Here is a 14,775-nt window from a genome sequence, read left to right on the forward strand (position 1 = left end):
CATGCCATCCGCACCATTGTGCCAATGGCAAACCATGGCAGACACGTCTACCGCGCCAAGGCATGCCAACCATTCTAGCCGCATCATGCGCCAATGGCATGCCAAACCCTTGGCCCCACCATGCCAAGCCAATCGTACCTTTCCTTGTCCCCAACCATGCTAGCCGCACCATGCGCCAATGGCATGCCGAACCCTTAGCCCCACCATGCCAAGCCAACCGCACCTTGCCTTGTCCCCACCATGCCAAGCCGTCCGTACCAAACCCTTGGCCCCACTATGCCAAGCCATCCGCGCCATTGGCCTTGGCCCCACCATGCCGGCCTTCCCTATGCGGCTACCAAAACGAAGGCGTGCGACGATCAACGACCACCCTTTCATCCTAGATGCAAATCCTATTCGTCTAAGGTCGCCAAACAACGCATGGTAACCTTTGGCCCAAAACCCTAGTTTTGGCCACGCCTAACCGCGCCAAGGCATGTCAGGCCACATGTGCCAATGGCATGCCAACCACCTTGCCGCGCCATACCATGCCGGCCTTCCCCATGTGGCTACCAAAACGAAGGTGTGCGAGGATCAATGGCCACCCTTCCATCCTAGATGCAAATCCTAGCCGTCCAAGGTCGCCAAACAACGCATGGTAACCTTTGGCCCAAAACCCTAGTTTTGGCCATTCCAAACCGCGCCAAGGCATGCCATGCTACATGTGCCAATGGAATGCCAACCCCCTTGCCGCACCATACCATGCCGACCTTACCCATGCGGCTACCAAAACGAAGGCGTGCAACGATCAACGACCACCCTTCCATCCTAGATGAAAAACCTAGCCGTCCAAGGTTGCCAAACAACGCATGGTAACCTTTGGCCCTAAACCCTAGTTTTTGCCACGCCAAACCGCGCCAAGGCATGCCATGCTACATGTGCCAATGGCATGCCAACCACCTTACCGTGCCATACCATGCCGGCCTTCCCCATGCGGCTACCAAAACGAAGGCGTGCGACGATCAACGACTACCCTTCCATCCTAGATGCAAATCCTAGCCGTCCAAGGTCGCCAAACAATGCATGGTAACCTTTGGACCAAAACCCTAGTTTTGGCCACGCCAAACCGCACTTAGGCAATTCCATGCCACATGTGCCAATGGCATGCCAACCACCTTTCCGCGCCATACCATGCCGGCCTTCCCCATGCGGCTACCAAAACGAAGGCTTGCGGCGATCAACGACCACCCCTCCATCCTAGATGCAAATCCTATCCATCCAAGGTCGCCATATAACGCATGATAACCTTTGTCCCAAAACCCTAGTTTTGTCCATGCCAAACCGCGCCAAGGCATGCCATGCCACATGTGATAATGGCATGCCAACCACCTTGCCTCGCCATACCATGACGTTCTTCCCTATGCGGCTACCAAAACGAAGGCCTGCAACAATCAACAACCAATTTTTCATCTAGGATGCAGATCTTAGCCGTCCAAGGTTACAAGCTAACGCATGGAAACCTTTGGCCCTAGTTTGGTCGCGCCTAAACAAAGGCAACACCCTAACTTTTGGTCGTGGTTTCCGGACTATGTAGTTCATACTACAAATACATACGGTTTTCGGATTATTATGTAAGGGGGAGTGGTTTCCATGTGAGATGGAGTTTGACTAAGGAGGAGTGATACATATCACCATAGTATTATTGTTAAAGTTGTGATATAATTGAACTTTGACACTGTGTAATAATACTATGACACTGTATAACAATGATCAAGACCGATGCTTTATCATTGTTATAGTTACAGATCTTCAACAACGGTGATACTAAACTTACAACCTTTGGATCATTGGAGTACTTGGAAGTGACAAAGATTTCGAGGAATGTTGAAGATTAGACATGTGGAATAGGAGCTACTAAAGTTTCTTTATCTTTTTTGTATTCCATATGTATTTGATAGTTTTGTCACTAAAATTGACAAAGGGGGAGATTGTTAGAGCATTGCTCGGTCGAACTCGCATGCGTTGCTATCTCAAGCATGTTTTTCAATGTTAGTGATCAAAACTATGAGTCTTGATTTCTAGTCTATTATAGCTAAGTCTCGGACTAGGATAGAAAGTGTAGTTGAGATCAAGAACTTCATGGCGATTCATCATACAAGCAGAATAACTATTCAAAGAACTGGTGGAACTTCTCGACAAAAAGGTATGTGAAGAATTGAACTTATCTATCACTCAAAAGTCTATCTACTCTATCTCCTACTCTTTGAGACAAGAAGTCGTATGCTATATATATAGACTTGGATTATACACATTTGGTATTTCGAGCCGAGTATACCTCGCCTATATATATCTCGAAATATGTGTTGGTAAGCTTTTCTCTTCGATCAAGTTAATCTTTACCTAGTGATGAAAGTCATGATATGTTTCAATCACTTTGAAAATTGCTTGGACGAGAAATGGTGTAACAACTATATAACGTCCTTTAAGAATGTTTCAATGATTGAAATGAGAGTTTAGATTACATAAAAAATGGTGGACATAAACATTGTTGTGGAAACACATTTATGTATAAGTCCTATTCCTTGAATCAAAGTTTGTGAACTTTGTTGATCAAGAGAAACCGGAAGAATGGCTTGTTGCCAAGTCCGCGAACTCAGTCCGCGAACTGCCGAACTTCTCATCCCGAGAAATTCTGCTGGAGTTGACAAACTAGACCAGTCCGCGAACCCAATCCGCGAACCGGCGTAAGGTCTCTTGCTGAGATTTTATGCTGGAGTTTGTAAACTCTGCCCGGTTGCTTAAGTCCGCGAACCTAGTCTGCGAACTTGAGAAAGGTTATATATCTGAAGATGATTTCTGAACTTAAACTTATAAAGACTAAGGAATGCAGTATGAAAACCGTGGCTATAAAAGTTCATGAACCGATTCAAGTGAATCAAATCATCTTTGCTTCAATTTTGTCTTGTGTAGTACATAAGATTTCCTTGCAATTGAAAAACTCTCTAACTAGTTCATTTGAAGTCATTTGAACTAGTTATGGTGAAGAAGAACATGTTTAATATGAGGTGCTCATATGGCTAAACTTTTGATTAACTATTAATGAACCAACAAGTGCATAAGTTTGGGTACGGTTAACAAACCTAGAAGCGTGCATTGTCAAGTGTGTATAACAAGATAAGTTTTCGATCTAACGGTTGAGAAATATTAGCTTGAATCTAAATCATATTTTCATCAAACGGTGGATATTGTTTGCTTTGTGACCAAGGCAAAACCCTGATTTGAATGACTATATAAAGGAGACATCTAGTATTGTGCAAAACTAATCCCCACACCTTACGTGTGATATTAGTTTGCGAGCTAGAGTCGATTCTCCTTTAACCTATGGTTTTATTTTCTCAAACCGGGTTAAACGATTTAAAGACTTCATTGGGATTGTGAATCCAGACCGATATTACTTTTATCGTAGTTGTGTGATCTGATCTTGCATCTTCTATCGTACGAGTACAATCATATTGATTGGCTTGAGATTGATATCTCCGATAGTCAAGATATAAAAGTAATCACAAACACTTCATCTCATTTTTTGTGATTCCGCAACATCTTGTTTCGCTACCATACGATTAAGATTGTTATAAGGTGATTGATAACTCTAGGTTGTTCTTCGGGAATATAAGACCGGATTATCAATTGGTTCATGTTCACCTTGATTATTATCAAAAGATGGAACAAAACCTTTAGGGTTTATTTGTGGGAGACAGATTGATTATTTGATAGACTTGTCTGTGTGAGACAAATTTGTTTATTGTCAAAGCCTGTGATTTTGGATCGTAGCAACTGTTAGTTGTGGGTGAGATCATCTAAGGGAATCAAGTGCCCAGTATCCTGCTGGGATCAGAGGCGTAGGAGCATAACTGTACCTTGGATCAGTGGGAGATTGATTGAGATTCAACTGAAGTCCAGTCTGAAGTTAGCTTGGAGTAGGCTAGTTTCTGTAGCGGCTTAATACAGTGTGTGTTCAATCTGGACTAGGTCCCGAGGTTTTTCTGCATTTGCGGTTTCCTCGTTAACAAAATTTCTGGTGTCTGTGTTATTTTAATTTCCGCATTATATTTTTTTATCTTTATAATTTAAATAATACAGGTTGTGCGTTAGATCATCAATTAGAGTAATCCAACCTTTGGTTGTTGATTGTCACTGATTGATCCTTGGATATTGGTCTTTGGTACCATCCAAGTTATTCTTTGTGTTTGATTAAAGACTCACTTATTTCTATTAGTTTGAGTAAATAAAAACAAGATAGAGAGATATTAACTCCTCGATATACTTTAGTCTAGATTAAATCTGACTGTCTAGTTGATTCTCTAGAAAAAGTAAATTGGAGTTAGTCCATACAGATTGCTAAGCGAAATATTGGGTGGCGTTGTTAGACCCCCGCTTTTTCAGATGATTTTAACCACAAGCGTGTCAGATAGAAACGAAAGGTAGAGTTAGTAAATAAATTGAAAACTTAATATTATTTGGTCATTTCCAATTTTAACCAGTTTCTTAACTGTCAATACGGTCAATAACGATCCTGTGACCCAATCTCAAATTAAAAAAATTGGTGATCCAAACGCAACTCTGGACACTATTTTTGTGACCCAAAGTCAAAATATCCCTATAAAATAAGACAAATAACTAAATTTACATTCTTAACTAGTAAAGTTAAAAATAATTAAACTTACATATAGGTTTAAGTTGACAATTAAGAAATTAAAACAAAACATTGGATTATATTTGGGTAACACTTTTAAGATCTCAAAACAACTTCCATATTGGAAGTTATTTCCCATGATGCGTCGCCACTCTATCTGACACCTTTGTTCAATGTCCATCATGGTTTCACCACTCCTCATGGTTTGAGTCGTTTGGAATAATAAAGCAACATACATACTGACATCCTTATTGATTACACTGAAGCGATGACTCAACAAGTTCACATTGCGATTATAGAGGTTCATTGTTTCTTCTTCATATTTACGAAATATGTTATCCCAAAACGAGTGAACTCCGAGCACACAATTACCAATGAAAAGATGTTGAGAGAAAAAAAACGTAATTCTGCAAATACATTCATCTTTCGCTAAAATAAATTTCAAACCCGCCTTGTAATTGGAATTTGCACATCTTGGTTAACAACTCCACGATTTTTGGCATTGGCAGCGAGCCGATTTTACACATGCGCATGGTTAACGTCTCTTTTATTTTCGGCGGCATGTTGGTTTCTAATGAACCCAGCCATGTTTTTTTTTTTTTTGGAAAAAGAAGAGTATGAAAGACGATGGTATGAAGTTGAGTATTTATATGGGAGGAAATTTCTGAACGTTTGGATGATCAGCCGCTGGGTGCAGATCTTAGCATCGGTCTGCCTAAAGACCAGCGCTAGCGCCTCTATGACCAACGAGCGCTGAAAAAACCATCGAACGATGGGGTCTCTATTGCCTGATAAAAACTCCATATTGTATGCCTAAGTGTTATTCCTGACACTTAATAAGGTGAGTTTGACACTTTGACATACCCATAATGAATGCTAAAATGCCGGATGATGATGTTTGACATGTGTATAGAAATAGGCCTTAATGGCTAGTGCTCGGTTTAGTGTACTTGATGTCCTGGAATTGGATCCCATCCCAAACAGTTTTTCTACCAAAATACAGAAACTTGTTTTGAGGCATACTCATTTTTTTTGAGACATACTCATTCATTATACCATCTAGGGTGGGTTTATAAGGGGTGTCTAAAGGTAGTGCAATTACCTATATATCCTTAAACAATTTAAATTACTAGAGTGCCCTTATCCTCAAAAACCTAAAATCAAAAATCCAAATAAACTTTAAACTCAAACATCTTGGACTCCAATTCAATCAAGAAATTGATCAAGCAAAGAAAACACGAATCAAAGTGAGCGATGTTGGAGTGCGAAATCCAAATCTCAATTGCTCTTAGATGTATTTTAGAATGTATGTGTAACAAACCCATCTTGTTTTTGATTGATTTTATTTTGTTTGATCGATAGAATATGATTTCAAAGATGAAATTAGGTTTTCAGAAGATCAGTTTGGCTGATCTTGGAGTATCAATTTTGAGCCGAACCTAGTGTATGATTTAGAGAAACACTATGTTCGGCTAATACGACTTTGCTAGATTTTGTTTGAATCAGCCGAACCAAAATTCGTCAGTTACGCAGTGAAGTTCGGCTGATAACTTTTCATCCGAACCTCGATTTTTGAAAATATACCTAGGTTGGCTGATAACTTTTCAGCCGAATTGTTCATCTGGTCAGTAGATCTGGGTTTTAAAAATTCAATTTTTTGACAGATTCAACTTATAAAAGGAAATTAAACCTCGTATAGACACATATGATTGGAATCACACATTTTGGTCACTTCTAATCACTAAAATCTCAAAATTCAAAACCCAAGTTTTTTTTTCACTTCTTCTTCTTCCTCTCAAAATCCCAACTCTCTCACATAAATTTGATTTATCTACTAATTCACCACTAATAATTTAATTTTTAATCAATCCTTAAAATTCCTAGTTAATCAAATCTAATCATAATCATTAACACCAATTATGTAAGGGTAGTTATGCCATTATCAAAAAGGGTGGATAAGGGGTGATGTTGTTTTTTGTTTAGTGACCCTATTTTGACATTATTTAGTATGCCTCCAAAAAATTCAGTATGCCTCAAAATAGGTTTCAAAATACATGATGTCCTGGAATGGGAATCGGTTGAACCAGGCCTAAATAAATTATAATATTGTTTGTAGGATCAGGCCCAGTATACCATTTTCTCACTGAAGGAAAGGTCGAGTTTAACAACATTTCCACGCAACAGAAAATGTTGGTTTTCCATATCTTGAGCTTCAATTTTCAAAATATACCTAGGTTCGGCTGATAACTTGTCAGCCGAACCTAGGTATATTTTCAAAAAACGGAGGTTCGGATGGAAAGTTATCAGCCGAATTGTTCATCTGGTCAGTAGATCTGGGTTTTAAAAATTCAATTTTTTGACAGATTCAACTTATAAAAGGAAATTAAACCTCGTATAGACACATATGATTGGAATCACACATTTTGGTCACTTCTAATCACTAAAATCTCAAAATTCAAAACCCAAGTTTTTTTTTCACTTCTTCTTCTTCCTCTCAAAATCCCAACTCTCTCACATAAATTTGATTTATCTACTAATTCACCACTAATAATTTAATTTTTAATCAATCCTTAAAATTCCTAGTTAATCAAATCTAATCATAATCATTAACACCAATTATGTAAGGGTAGTTATGCCATTATCAAAAAGGGTGGATAAGGGGTGATGTTGTTTTTTGTTTAGTGACCCTATTTTGACATTATTTAGTATGCCTCCAAAAAATTCAGTATGCCTCAAAATAGGTTTCAAAATACATGATGTCCTGGAATGGGAATCGGTTGAACCAGGCCTAAATAAATTATAATATTGTTTGTAGGATCAGGCCCAGTATACCATTTTCTCACTGAAGGAAAGGTCGAGTTTAACAACATTTCCACGCAACAGAAAATGTTGGTTTTCCATATCTTGAGCTTCTATTTTTTCTGACCATTTCGAAATAACAGACCTTTCAGATGCATGGTAGGATGAAACTGTCCTTAACGTTGTTCTAGAGCAGAGCCTCCCAACCAGGTACCGTAAAACTGCACCCTTTACATTAGTAATTTGAATGGGGGCAAATCTTTTGATTTTTAGCTCAAAGTGAGAGTTCGAAAACTACGTCTGTTCGCAGGTAACAACGCACTCGGTGCAGGACCGTGTCCTTCCAGTTAGTGAAAATGCTAGTTTACAAGGCTTCCAAGATCACTTTAAGCTTTGCGGACTAGTTAAGGATTATTTCATGCTAAATCCTTATATTAGCACGTTTCAGCTGGTGCTATATTTTGGTCCGTAATCTTCCACATTTACGCAAAAGAATTAAAAGACCAAGCATTGAAGTTGGCCCTTGCTTTGCCCACAAATTCCCTCAATTCCCTTCGGAGTGTGAATTCCAGGGCCAAGGGGTTAGATAATTATGGCCGCACTTCCATTCCACATAAATTTCCCAGGTTGTAAAAAGAACAAAATTACCCCTCCTACCAGTATATGAGGTAAAGAAATCCAGCTCCTAAAGAATAAACAAATGAATAGGGAAGACTATTGTGATAACGACGGGCTGTCGTACGATATACAAAGATTTTCTCCCTAAAGATTGTACAAATTTACAGCATTTCCAGACCCCAAAAAATTGGTTTTCCTCAGGCCAGATACTTGTACATGTTCATGTTTACTGCATCTCTTTCCAAGAACTCACGCTGGATGAGAGCCTCAATCCTCTTCTTTATCATAACTGGGTTTGGCAGGAAACGTGACTGCAACTGTTTCGTGACCTCGGCGACAATGCTATTGTGGTCCAAGACACGCCTAGACTTCATGATCCTCACGATTGCCGCCTCTATCTGAGGCTTTCTATCCACCTCCACTCTTAGTTGAATTTCTAGCTTTTCAGGTTCAGATACTCTCTGTGTAACAACAGTACCTATCTTCACCTTGTAAGACTTGCAAGTGAACTTGTCGTTGAAAAAGAATGTATCTCCCACACCAATGTCTTTGCTCATTGGTTCCTTCTGAAGGAGAATTTTCCCTTTCACACAAGCTAGGGATTGGAGACATCTCTTCAAGTCTGAAGCAGGCAACTTTGTTGCCTCCTCAATCTCCTTATAGCTCAACTGATCAGCATCGTTAAACAGCATCAGTATACACATTTGATAAGTGGAGACATTGAGCTCATGTTTCTTACCATTCCCAAAAGTTACTTTAAGATCAGCTGTACCCATTTTTATTTGCCATGTCAATCTCCGGCCAGTATGAGCGCCAAGATAATATGCTTGGAACCTTTCACATAACCCCAAAATTTCTGCCGGAAGGATGCAAGAGGTCCTAGGCTGAGTGGGCCAGAACCCAGTCGTGAGAACCTGGACAGACAGCGTCGGGCTCTCACCAGCCTTAGCAGCAGTCTGGCTTGCATAAAATCCTTGAGTTGTATCTTTAGATGTCTTCAGGTCTGTGAACATTCCTTCAAGCTTAGAGGTGAACTGGTAACCACATTCTGTCTTGAGCTTAACTATCAAACTTCTTTCTGCATCTTCAGAGACAGATTTTCCTGACAAAAGTCGCTTGGCAAGATGTTGCTTGTAGTACTTTTCGAACACATCTTTCTCTTGTACATAGCGGAATAGCATCAAGACCTTATCATAGAAAATCTCTAAATCTTCCTCACTGATGCCATCCAGTCCCTTCCGAAGCTTACAATCAACAAACAGTGAAATAAACTCGGGAGTCCGAGCATTCAGATTCATAAAGTACTCAAAAGAGGAATTCAGAGCATTCTGGAATGTCTTGTCGTTGTTAAAAGCCAGACTGATAATCTTGTCATACTTATCCTTTTTATCCGATAAGCACTGCACAAAGTCCATAGGATCCTTTAGCCTCTCAGGATCAGTAACCAGTTGTTTGCCAGTTTCTCGGACGTGAGAACCCATGACATCTCTAATCATTGGCAGCCCTTTAGAGACTCGGCCAAACAAGCTGTACATTCTTCTCAAGTCTTCATACTTGTCATCAACGAGCATATTCACCAATCCCTTGTCGACCAATCTCTGCAAGTGGTTGGCAACCATCTCCTTCTCTACTACATTTATTATTTTCGCTTTGGTCACAGTGGCCAAGTATTTGGAAGCCCTCTCCATCTCTTCATCAAGACGTCTCTCTGCTCTCTCTAGGTAATTTCCACATTCGCAAGACTCGATAAATTGCTGAGATTCAACACTGTAGAAATCGGCTGAGACCTCAAGAAAAGGCTTTTCAAAATAATCTTGATAGACAGAAGAACCCAAATCCACATACATCATTATTGCATTCTTCATTCCTCCCCCAGGTATAACTTCACCTGTTCGTCTCTCTGCACAAGGTCAAGAAGTGTTTTAAGAAGCCTTGTCTGTATTTGGCTAGAATGGATGATGTTATCCCTCCATAGGTTCAATCCAAGCTGGTAAACCGGGGTTCTGTGGGTACTCGGAATGAATGTCCTATCCATGTACATTAATATGCCTTGAATCATTTCTAATGCTTTGTTATGATCTTCCCATTTCCTTTTCAGCACTTCCAGGAACAAATCTCCCTGAGCAGCTTCTATCAATTCTGATACTTCTCTTATATGCTTTGTCAAAGTTGTCACAAGACCTGAGTACAGCTTGTCCCCAAATCTTTGCAGTATCATATAATAAGCATTCCTGAATTCATCCCAAAACATTCAAATCAAAATAAGAATTCTACCTTTCACAGGATGTCAAGATATCGTCACATTAGAGCAATAAAAAGATTATCTTAATATACAATTTGAAAGACCCTTTCTTGTATAAACAAAACCCAAGAACTAAAACCCTAATTACATACAAAAGAACTAAGTTTGTTGATCAATCAATCATGAAAGTGCAAAACAAGATGGATAATTAAGTGTTACCTGTACAGTTCTTCGAAGCTGAGGTCGCTGACATTCTGATTGTATATTTCACGGATTGCATCTTCCAATATCTTCCATGCAAGCTTTGAATCCACATTGACCATCTGCTTTAATGGTTCAATCTTAACAATTCTTTTCTTCTGATTGCTCATACTATCAAGTTAAAAAGAACCCACTCTCTTGTTTCCTTCTTCAATAATTCTCTAAATGAAATTTGTTCTTCTACTGTAACAAGAAATCATCATAACTCCAAGAAAACTCTTATATCATTAGGGAGAGGAATCAAGTGAAAGAGAAGGTAAAGATTAGAAGAAAAGAAAAGAATCTCTTAGATTAAAGAAAACTTTAGTGTGTTTTAAGGGTGCAAGTAAAGATTTTGGTTTTGTTATGTTGAATTCAATAGTTTGATAACCGGGAAATTAAGAGAATAATAAAACAAATTATTGGCTTTATATATATTCCATTTTCCCGATGGGACATCTCAATTTGACGGGGGTTGTGGAAGGGCAAGGGAATGCGGATGGGTCTCTATAATCTTTTGATTTTCTTGATGACTGTTAAAAGATAGTCGACTGCTGACCCGAAGTCAAAGGTGCATATCATCGTTGATATTTGAACATGAGTGAATGAGAGAGTCCACGGTGTTACAGACTTAGAGCAAGTTTTACGTTGGAATCCAACCTATTCCAAGCTTGGGAAAAATGTAGAATGTCAAGTCTAATGGATTTCAAGTTGGTGCCATATATATTTTCTCCAAGCCATGTTTGTTTTGTAGAATGGTGTGTGGAATCCAAAGAAACGGTAATCTAATTAGCCTCAAACTCTATTCTAAATAGCGTGCTAAAAGACGAAAAGAGTCATTCTGAATAGCACAATTCAAACGCAAAAAAGCTATCCTTTTTAGCACTATACGTTGTTTGGATCAGCATTTGTATGATTCCATCATATGACTTGAACTTCCATGAACAATTGCAACTGTTGAGATGGTATGGTAGATGGAATTCTTACACCGTAAGCTTTGATCTTAAAATAACCAAAAGTATCATTCCAAAGATATTTTCCCAGCTCACGAAGAAAGTCATCTGGTTGGATTTCCCTTGATACTTCAACTACCATCATTTAAGTTCTGTGTCAGGGATGAATACAAGCTCCACTATTTATAGTGTTATGACCAAGGCTTTAGTAGAAGACAAGGTATTACCAAATCCGAAAATCTTTAAGATATGTAAAAAGTATTTATTTCCGAATTTAACAAATACGAACTGTATTCCAACCCATAAAATGAAAGAACTCATAATAGAAAGCTAATATTGGCTAGAACAATCCATGTACTTTACTAATATAGCAGATAGAGATATGCAAACCTCTAGGATATGCTAAGCATATATTTTCGACATCTAAAATATATTGAAATTTCGGTTTCAGCATCATGCCTTGAGTATCAAAAACAAATACTTGAACATTAAGATATTAGAGTTTAACACATGTTCAAATCAATAAGCCGACATTATGTGAGCATCTCCATTTAACCAATATACATCTCGATATTTACAGAAACCCTAAGATAGTAGAATATCAAAAATATAAGTTTGGTCCTGACCCAGATCCTTCCTAAGATTGGTTTAGACATAAATCCTTATTAAGGATCAGTCATATTTGAAAAACTTACATGGGAGAAGTTTTTAGGATAGATCCTTATTAAGGATCAATCTTTAAAATGAATCCTGAATCACCTACTCCGTTACAAAATAAGTTTCTACTATCTTAAACTATGTAGTTAAACATATTTCGAAGGTCTGGATTCATCTGGAAGTTCAGCACTCTTAGCGCATAGCTCATTTGAACCCACCAAGCGTTGGTATGTGAAGTTTGATTGTCATATTCTAGTATCAAAATTCACCTAGATCACTTGATTAAATACAACAGTCAACTTTGCTTAGGTTAGACTAGAAATTCTAGGAATATTGAGATATACAAGTATTACTCTGAAGAACTGAAGAATGAGAAGAACTAACGACTATAACGAAGACATCATACATCCATTTGAGGTTAATAATATTGACTTGAACTTGTTTCCATTCCTAACGTATCTTTCAAATCATGCTATATCGAAAAACATAACATGCGAAGTTGTATATGCTTTAAATATTGTATATAATACTCTAGTGATGAGACTTGATCATTATAGTATGATCAAAGTATCGAGGAAACAAATTACGAAGTATATACGCTTATCTTTTGGAACTTCGTAAAAGTTGACATCGATATAATCTATTGTATATAGTTATTTGATTACGTGTGCATCATATATGCATGATTTCGTCCTAAAAAACTATGTATTTTACATTAATTTAAGGAAGTAGATGTATGAACTTGTTTTCATAATCGAAAGGGAATTCATGATTGGTCTTGTTATTCATTGAATATCTTTTGCATGACCAATAGAGAATGACAGTTGTAGAACCTATGTTGACTTATGTTGAGACTTGAGGTATTACCGGTCACGGCTTATGATTTGTAGCTAGTTGGAATCGGTAACATAATATATTTGGAGATCAAAGTATAATCGATCACACGCTATGTTGGGATGCTAGTTGTAACCGGTCACATAGTATCTTTGGGAACCAAAGTGTAACCGGTCACAGGATGTATTGAGAAGTTAGTTGTAATCAGTCACAAACTACCTTTAGGAAGCAATGTGTAATCGGTCAAATGATACTTCGGGAAGAAAGGTGTAACCAGTCACAACCCACTTTGTGGAGGAATATGTAACCGAGTACAACCTATCTTTGGAATCATATACAACATGTTTTGGAGTGATGGTACAATCGGTTCAGGATCAAAACTATGATTCACATATTTCTTCATGTTGTGTGTGAATTAGGATTTGCAAAGATGAGAAGCTTCATGATGTCGACATATTTGAACATGTACATAACTCTTATCATTTATTGTTCAAAGATATTCCTTGATGCTCAAGGTGATCCCGGACCGAATATTGAAAAGCATTTAATTATAATTTAGTTAATGTGTTAGACTAACAAATAGAACTTTTCTATGAGAGTTTTCGGAAATGTTGATTAACACTGATTGGGAATAAGAAAATTGAAAATAAGTGTTTATTGCATATCTTGAGAATCTTTTTTATTTTGGAATTTCCTTGTTGTCCAAACAACCTAGCTAGGTCTATAAATACCTAAGTTTGAATTTCTAGCAAACTATCCTAAGAGCCAGGCAAACTTCATTTCTTGTTGTTTCTGGTGGAGTCGTCTATCCGGAGAGGAAAGTACCCTAATTAGACGAAATCTCTTACGACCGCTTGTTTAAAGACTTCTATGGGATCAAGAAGCTCTACGAGTACCGTTGGTGGGAAACTAGATAATTGCATTGTTATTGTAGTTTTTGATTGATTGATTTGATTGACTAACAACTGTTGTAACTTTGTTTGCACCTAGTTTGATTATTCTCGGGAGTCTTCTCTTCTGGCATAAAGGTCACTCAAACTAGATCAAAGTATCGAAGAAATCTTTAGAATTGTTGTTAGATCTAAAGATATCTTTTGATAATCCATTGTTAACAAACTCCGTTCTGTGTGTGTGATTGATCACAAGAGGATTCAAGTATTGTTCAGCAGGTTATTGAAGGCAATAGAAGATTTGAAGACGAAGAATAATTCTTATTAGTTTTTGTATCTTGTGCATTTAGTGCACAAACCTTGATCGGATGGGATCCAACTAGAATCGTTTTATCTTTGATAGACTTGATTGATTAGTTGCGCGAGATCGACATCGCTTTATAGTTTCTCTTTGAGATCTATATTGATTGAATTCATGTCTAGAGTTTGATTAATTTATAATCAAAGTTTTAGATTGATCTAACCAGACAAAAGAGTTTATTAGATTAAACGTTATAACTTTTGTTAACAACTCAATAGATCTTTTAGCAAGATTGTATTAGAGTGGTTACCAAACAGATTCTTCCTTTGTTGTTTGGAATACGATCCAAAGGACTTTCTATTCATGTGCGTGACTCTAGAAGTCGAAGGCGTAGGGATAGTGAGGGAATTAAGTAGCTAGGGGTACTCTGCTTGGTCTCAACTATACGAAGTTGGTATTAGATTTCGTATAACGGCTTAATTCTGAGAGTATTCAAAACTGGACAAGGTCCCGAGATTTTTCTACATTTGTGGTTTCCTCGTTAACAAAATCTTGCGTGTCATTTACTT

General features: G+C 38.0%; 1 pseudogene; it reads right to left on the bottom strand.

Moving 5' to 3' along the window:
* Positions 1-8,098: 8,098 nt before the first annotated feature.
* On the bottom strand, positions 8,099-10,883 carry LOC113317460 (annotated as a pseudogene).
* Positions 10,884-14,775: the final 3,892 nt, after the last annotated feature.

Source organism: Papaver somniferum, chromosome 10 (assembly GCF_003573695.1).
Source record: "Papaver somniferum cultivar HN1 chromosome 10, ASM357369v1, whole genome shotgun sequence".
In the NCBI taxonomy this organism is placed as follows: domain Eukaryota; kingdom Viridiplantae; phylum Streptophyta; class Magnoliopsida; order Ranunculales; family Papaveraceae; genus Papaver; species Papaver somniferum.